Source organism: Xenopus laevis, chromosome 4L (genome assembly GCF_017654675.1).
Source record: "Xenopus laevis strain J_2021 chromosome 4L, Xenopus_laevis_v10.1, whole genome shotgun sequence".
NCBI lineage: Eukaryota > Metazoa > Chordata > Amphibia > Anura > Pipidae > Xenopus > Xenopus laevis.
This window is the reverse complement of record NC_054377.1, coordinates 108,878,171-108,886,279: the sequence shown is the minus strand read 5'-3', so window position 1 is coordinate 108,886,279 and position 8,109 is coordinate 108,878,171.

Below are 8,109 nucleotides of genomic sequence, written 5' to 3'. Positions count from 1 at the left end.
AAACGTTTAGGAAGGGGATATATAATCCTCTGTCGTCAGTGCTCTTTTTACTGTTGTTTTTAAGATGTATGCTTTGTGAGACATTCTGTGGTAATAAAGAGTATTTGGAGCTTCAAACCAAGATTTTTGAAAACAATTTCTGAAAAACTAATTTGTGTCTGTGCTTGGTGTCTCTGCTTATTTGGCAAGGTCACAAGCAAAGCCAATACGACCACCTATGTACTGGGCTATACTTGGCTGATCCAGTTGTTTGGCCCTTTGTTACCTATTGGAAAATAATGGAGGCCTTGACCTTACAGGATTTGCAAACCTGCCTGATAGATATCTGCCTAATTTTAGGCCAGATATCTGTTGGAGAGGGTCCATACATAGCTGATAAGTTGCTTATTTGGAATTACATGTATGACCAGCTTTAGTTTGGTAATATAATATATATTTGGTTAAGGTACATTTTCTTTGTAATCATAATCATAATGTGCAGTGGCAAAAGTTGCCTTATTTCATTCAATCTAACTTTCACGACACTGAAATTGAATCACGCTTCTAGATTGTACTCTCATCTGCTTATGTGTTATAGGTGGATGTATGTTCAACAACTTTGGTCACAGCCAAATCAGCCACAACCAAATCTCAAATTCAGTGCAAGTAAATGGAGATGTTATTGATAGATTGGATTTTAGTACTTTAACAACAAAGGTCAGGTGAAAGTCGACAGAAAGACTGAGCAGTATTGAGCAATAATTGAACAAAGTAATAAAATTAGTATTTAAAGTTAAATGATTGTCAGAAAATAATGATAATGATCTGTATCCATTATTTTTATTTATTAAAACAGCACTTGCCTGTCTTCAGTTCCACTGGAGAACTTGGCTGGCTGCTGGAGTTTTTATTGGCTGCTATTACAACAACAGAATATGTAGTCCCACATTTTAAGCCAATGAAATCACAGGATGTGCTTGTTGAATTGCAAGTATGAAAGTCTTCAGCTGTCCCATTTGCTATTGCTTTGTAATTCTCAGCCCCCGGGCTGCTGTCCCATGAAACGAGTCCAGTGTTAGAAACACAGTCAATCTCAGCAATCACATTTAATAGGGTACAAGGGCCTGAAGAATATTAAAAAAATGAAAGGTAGTCTTAATTATGAATAAAAAAGTGACTTTATTTAATAACTTGATTAAAGAGAAATAGTCATGTTACATTCATTATTTCATTATAACACTCTACTAACATTCCAGTGTATTTTCTATAATGAATGCTGCCCAAGTTTTGCCAGAACTACTAGTGCCAACATTTCCCTACCAAGAAAATTGGCAGGTAAATAGTTGGAGCTGCAACTATTTGCATCTGCTGAATGCAGATCTTCATGCCTTTATCAATATGCTGCAGCAGGTGTTCAAAACTTTTTTGCATAGCAGTTTAAAAAAAAAAGCAGATAACTAGCAGATTCCAGTTACTTACCTCATACCTTGGTCAGTTCCTCAAAAAAAAAAAAATCACCAGCACTTTTTGCTATGCACAATGCCGCCATTTGATTTGGTCCTACCATATGATCCCTGCCCCAATTTTGAGCATAGGGCATATGTCCAGTAAAGAAATCTCAGAAAAACTCCTGTACTGTGCATGCACATGTCCAAGCACCACAGAGATGACCAGGGGGGCAGCATTCAGCAAACAGTACCTCGCTAATATGGGGAAGAAGAGCGCCAGCCTCAGTGTAGGAGGTAAGAGACTAAATTCACTGGGGTGCCTTTTAGCTTTCCTTCTCCTTTAAGATATGTAATAATAAATAAAATAAAAGTAAAATAATGCTGATGCCTCATGATCAATTTGATTTCTGGTTGCCAAGGTCCTATTTTATGAGATGTAAATTAATATTTATTTATTTTCTTTTTTATTATTCTGTTATTAATTTTTTAATGATATATGGAATGTGCACACATTCAAGCAATGATTTGTAAAAGCCAATGTGCAAGTAGACTTGTAAACACATATGCCTGCCTTACCTATACAGAGTACAAAGGTTAAATGTACAAAAACATGAATAAAATACTGGAATTTGTATCTTACCAGTTCGGAACTCATGAAGATCACTGTTGTTGCTGCAAAGAGGGCCGATGGCTGTTACAGACATGTTGTAGTGTTGACCACACCGGAGCCCTTGCATTGAACAGCTTGTGTTAGATGTGCTGCATACATGTTTTTCTCCATTAACTCCTGCTACTTGGGTAGTATAATTCAGAGCTCCAGGGGTCAGCCCCCATGATAAAATCACCTGATTAATGGAGACCTGGTCTACTAAATTAACTGGAGTGCAGGGTGCTAAAACACACACACAAAAAAACATTATTTAGTAACTCACCATCCCACAATCTGTTTGAAGAATGCTGATTAAAACTGATTATGGCTATGCACTTACATGATGGGAACTCAATTGCATGACTTGGTTGACTGCTACAAATGCCATTCTCAGCAAAGACAATAACAGAATACACTTCTCCACAGTGAAGCTTTGGCACTCGACAAGACAAATCCTCACTGCTGCAGTGATAACGCTGCCCCCCGGCTCCTAACACTGTCGACGTGTAATTTACTGATCCATTTGATTGATCCCAGAATATATCAACTGAGTTCTCTGTGCATTCAACAGATGTGTAAACATTGAGTGGCATGCAGGGCGCTGTGGATTAGAATGAAACATTAAGCTTAGTTGTAAATACTCATAGGGCACATTTAGGAATGGACCAATGATGAATTTTGGTGTATTTTTGTCAAGAATAATAATTCTCAGCTGCAGTTTACTAAAAGACAAATACAACAAGTTTTGGTGAATTAACTTCACATTGGCAAACATTCTCTTTGCACTGGCAAAAATCTACATCTTTTTGCCAAGCAAAATTTCTCCATTGAATGTTTGGCAATTTAATAAGAGCACAAGAATGAATTTTCACCAAGAGAAATTTCCCCACATTTAGGTTCAGGGCACACAGGCAGATTCGGGGAGAACTTCGCACAACTTCAGAAAACGAATCGCTCCGAGGGCCATCCCACCAGCAATTTACATTTTAGCCAGCGGGAGGGCAGTTCGGGGAGATTAGCTGCCCCGAAGAAGAGGAGATTTGTCACCGGGCGACTAATCTCCTCGACTCTGCCTGTATGCCCTGACCCTTAGACTGGCAAACTTCCATTATACAGATAGAGCATTCACTTTTTTTCATCTCATTTTGCATTTTTTTGTACTTACCACTTATAACCTTGACAGGATTACTCAAAGGCCCAACACATTGGCTATTAGCAGCAGATACGGTTGCAGATAATTCCAGTCCACAAGGTAGGCCAGTAATGTTACAGGCTGGCAGCGTGTTAGAGCAAGTTTTAATCCAATTATCTGGTCCAGTTAAATAAGATGTAAAACTCTGAGCACTGACCACTTCATCCCATGAAAGAGTTACAGTGTTTAAAGCACAGTCTGTCACTGCAATAACATTTTCTGGGGCACATGGAGCTGAAAAGGTGCAGAATATTTAGATGTCGTTATACCACACACAATTGTAGGTGTTTACAAAGCAAGATATTCAATTGGCATAGAGTAAGACGCATCTTAAGCAGTATGGCAGAAATTACAAGCTTCTATAATTAAAATGAATACTGTATTGAGCTATGTTGGTCATACATGAGCCACATCTATCTGGCAATTTGATTATTTTGACCTTATTGGCTCAAGATTGCCTTCTATGGAAAGTGAACAGACATGATCTATGGGGTTTTGTTAATGTCATGACCATGTGTGACAAAAGCAAACAAACTTTGCAAAATATAAACCTACTTGTATATTGTTTAGGGTTACAAAACACATACATAGAAATTATGTTGGAATACCATCAAAAAGTCATATTAGGTACTCAAAGAAACACATATACATACAGTTATATGAAAAAGTTTGGGAACCCCTCTTAATTCTTTGGAGTTTTGTTTATAATTGGCTGAGCTTTCAAAGTAGCAACTTCCTTTTAATATATAACATGCCTTATGGAAACAGTAGTATTTCAGCAGTGACATAAAGTTTATTGGATTAGCAGAAAATATGCATTATGCATCATAACAAAATTAGACAGGTGCATAAATTTGGGCACCCCAACAGAGATATTACATCAATACTTAGTTGAGCCTCCTTTTGCAAATGTAACAGCCCCTAGACGCCTCCTATAGCCTTTGATGAGTGTCTGGATTCTGGATGGCGGTATTTTTGACCATTCATCCATACAAAATCTCTCCAGTTCAGTTCAATTTGATGGCTACCAAGCTTGGACAGCCTGCTTTAAATCATCCCATAGATTTTCGATGATATTCAAGTTGGGGGACTGGGACCATTCCAGAATTTTGCAGATTTTGAAGTGTGTTTAGGGTCATTGTCTTGTTGGAATATCCAACCCCTGCTTAACTTAAACTTTGTGACTGATGCCTGAACATTACCCTGAAGAATTTGTTGATATTGGGTTGATTTCATCCGACCCTCCCAAGGGCCCAAGTCCCTGAACTAGCCACACAGCCCCACAGCATGATGGAATCTCCACCAAATTTGACAGTAGGTAGTAGGTGTTTTTTTTGTAATGCGGTGTTCTTCTTCCGCCATGCAAAGCGCTTTTTGTTATGACCAAATAACTAAATTTTTGCCTCATCAGTCCAAAGCACTTTGTTCCAAAATGACTGTGGCTTGTCTAAAGGAGCTTTTGCATACAACAAGCAACTCTTATTGTGGCGCGAGTGAAGAAAGGGCTTCTTTCTCATCACTCTGTCATACAGATTGTAGAATGATGTACAGATACACCATCTGCAGCAAGATGTTCTTGCAGGTCTTTGAAGGTGATCTTTGGGTTGTCTGTAACCATTCTCACAATAATCTGCATACGCCACTCCTGTATCTTTCTTGGCCTGCCAGACCTGGGGTTTACAGCAACTGTGCCTGTGGCCTTCCATTTCCTTATTACATTCCTTACAGTTGAAACTGACAGTTTAATCCTCTGATATAGCTTTTTATAGCCTTCCCCTAATCCATGATACTGAACAATCTTTGTTTTGTTGCTTTGAGGATCCCATGCTGTCACTCTTCAGAGGAGAGTCAAACAGAAGCACAACTTGCAATTGGCCACCTTAAATACCTTTTCTCATGATTGGACACACCTGCCTATGAAGTTCAAGGCTTAACAAGCCTTTTGGTGTTGCCAGTAATCAGTATTGAGAATTTACATGCATTCGAATTAGCAAAATTACATTACCCACATTTTTGCACAGCCAGTTTTTCACATTTGATTTTATTTCATACAACTGAATACTGCTTCACTAAAAATCTTTGTTCAGAAAACACCCCAGTACTTAGTTCCTGGGAAATGAAAGACATACCACTGCTGTCTTTTTTGTTGAAAGTGGAGTAAATTATTATGCAGGCTGAGAGGTGTTCCCACACTTTTTCATCTGACTTTATGTAGCCATGAAAATATTTAATGTAAAATGGTTAATTTGTGACAGATAAAAGTATTCTGCCAAATTAATTATCAGGTAGAAAGCAAAACACCAGTTTGTTTAAAGTGCCATAATACAGTATATGGGTCAAGATATCCAATGCATCTCTTATTCAAAAAGTGACCCTTACAAGAGTATATAATAACTATACCTGTGACAATATGAACAACTTCGCTGTTTTCACCTTTACATTGGGCATTGAAAGCTGTTACAGTAACATTATACGTGGAACCACAAGTTAGAGCAGAGATGTTGCAAGTTGTGGAGTCGGCTTGGCAAGTCTGATGCTCTCCATTTGGCCCTGTTACCACTGAGGTATAATTCCTAGCTCCAGGTGCTGTGCTCCAAGATAGAAGTGCACTGTTTGTAAGGGGGTTAAAGGGTTAACACCGAGTAATGCAAGGGTAGGAAGGGGTTAACACTGTCACCATGGAAACCCAACTTGATCCAAGGATTGAAGTCCACACTCTTGATGATAAAACAAACTTGAACTGTTTATTTGGACACACTTTCTTTCATCAGATGACTCTTCCACACATCAGGGCATACAGTTATACAATCCACGGCAATGATACACTTCTCCTTTACTGGCTAAGCCGACACTCCAAACACACAAAGGTTTTTCCCCCGAAACCTTCCGAAGGACATCCCTTTCCAGGGTTACTCACCACCTCCCTGCTTCAGCCGGGCTGACACCACGCCAGTGCACCACTGACCTTTCAGGGTAGGACTTTTCTTGTGACACCTTCCGGTCCTACCAGTCCGGCATACGACCTATGCCCCTCTGGCCTACTCCGGATAGGACTTTTCTTTTCCCCCTCCTTCAGGATGTCCTTTTTCCTATAACTTCCACTTGCACCCTCACTGGCTTAGCCTTGGCACATATGCCACTACCTCCTCGTTGGGGTCTTAACTACCCATGCTAAATAGTCCTGACTATCTGAAATACCTAGTATTTCACACTTGTGCCCTCTCTCTATCTAAATCCAAATGCATGTGAACAAACCTTTGGGTGTGTCTCCCCTTTAAATACCTTCTTCAATTAAACACTACCCTAACACTCACTGTGCATGTGCTATTCTCACTACTGTACATGTGCTTTCCCTCTGTTACCCAGCATGGAACCTTTATCATCCATTTACATGACAACACTGCCATCTTGTGGTACATTTTACACATTACAGTCTTCCAACACATTTAACACTTTCAAACACTTAAACATTACTTTAACATTTTTACAGCACTCACATTCACTTTAAACATACAATACACATTTTCATGCACACAAACCAATCACCTACTTACACTCGACACTTTTTAAATCAAGCACGTCCTCGTGCACACAACCAATCACACATGAAAATGAAAACAGACACAAAAGTTTGCATTTGCTTAAATAACTTTTTTAGTAACACAATTTGGAAACCTTATTACCTTCATAAGGTCGTTTAAAATTATGATTTGCATAAAACCGCCAAAAGGCACATATTAACTGTAAAGAAGTTCACGGTTGACCCCGACTGGGTAACCACTTCAACCTAAAGGGTATGATGCATCCTCCAACTGGATGCGGAACAAGTTCCAAACATAAAGTCTGAATGGATTACCCCGACTGGGCACTCCTCCTCCAGGAATTTAACAGTTCTGTTCAAAACAGTAAACGCACATAACAACAGTGCAAACAAACAGTCTTCACAGGTTCACCCCTCAGATCATACGGGTGAACCACATTTTGGTATGGGCAAAAGAAGTATAATACCCAGGGTGGGGCTTCTCCACTTTGCTCCCATCTTCCATGGACACATCGATACTGAGATGGCTCTCAGGGGCCCGCTTGGAAATACTTCTGACGTAGTGCCGTAAAACAGTGCGGCCTTGCCACCACGTGGGAACTGCATCATCAAATGCTGAGTTGGCCAACTTCCTCGTTGTACTATCAGGATGCACCAAACTGTGTTCGGTCAATTTCAAGGATGATAATATGTCCTGACGCACCCAACTATCCAGGTTGGCTTCCACCTCCATATACACGGCCTCTGGGGCATACGGCATATAGTATCCCCAGCGCTTGCTTACCTCCAAGTTAATCTTGCGCTGTACCTTGGAGATGGCCCGGAACTCCTTCTGGGCTGCTTTACCAGGGAGTACCCAAAAGGTTGACTCATCGTGTATCTTCATATAATGGGCCGACCGCTGAAACTTGTTGGGTACGTCCTCATTGGGTACTACCAGACTACTGGACGACACCGACTCTTCCTCCGCCTCGGTTTGCGGCTCCTCTCCCGACACAGGACCCTCAGGTAGGCTCACCTCCGGTATAGGTGTGGGCCCGGGTGTGGGCGGCGCCTCTGGATACTCGGCCTCCCAATCCTCCACCCATGGTGCCTTTTCGGATTCCTGGCTCTTTGGCTTTAACCAGGAATCCACCCTCTGGATGGCGTCGTGAATTTCCGGCGGGACAGTGATCTCATACCGCCCACCTCTAGCGGTACGGGTAGCGGCAGCACGATGTCCTCTGCTCACCGAATATTCGCTAGCGGGTACCACTTCCGTCTTAACGGGGTCCACAACTGCGGTGTCAGCCACAATGAC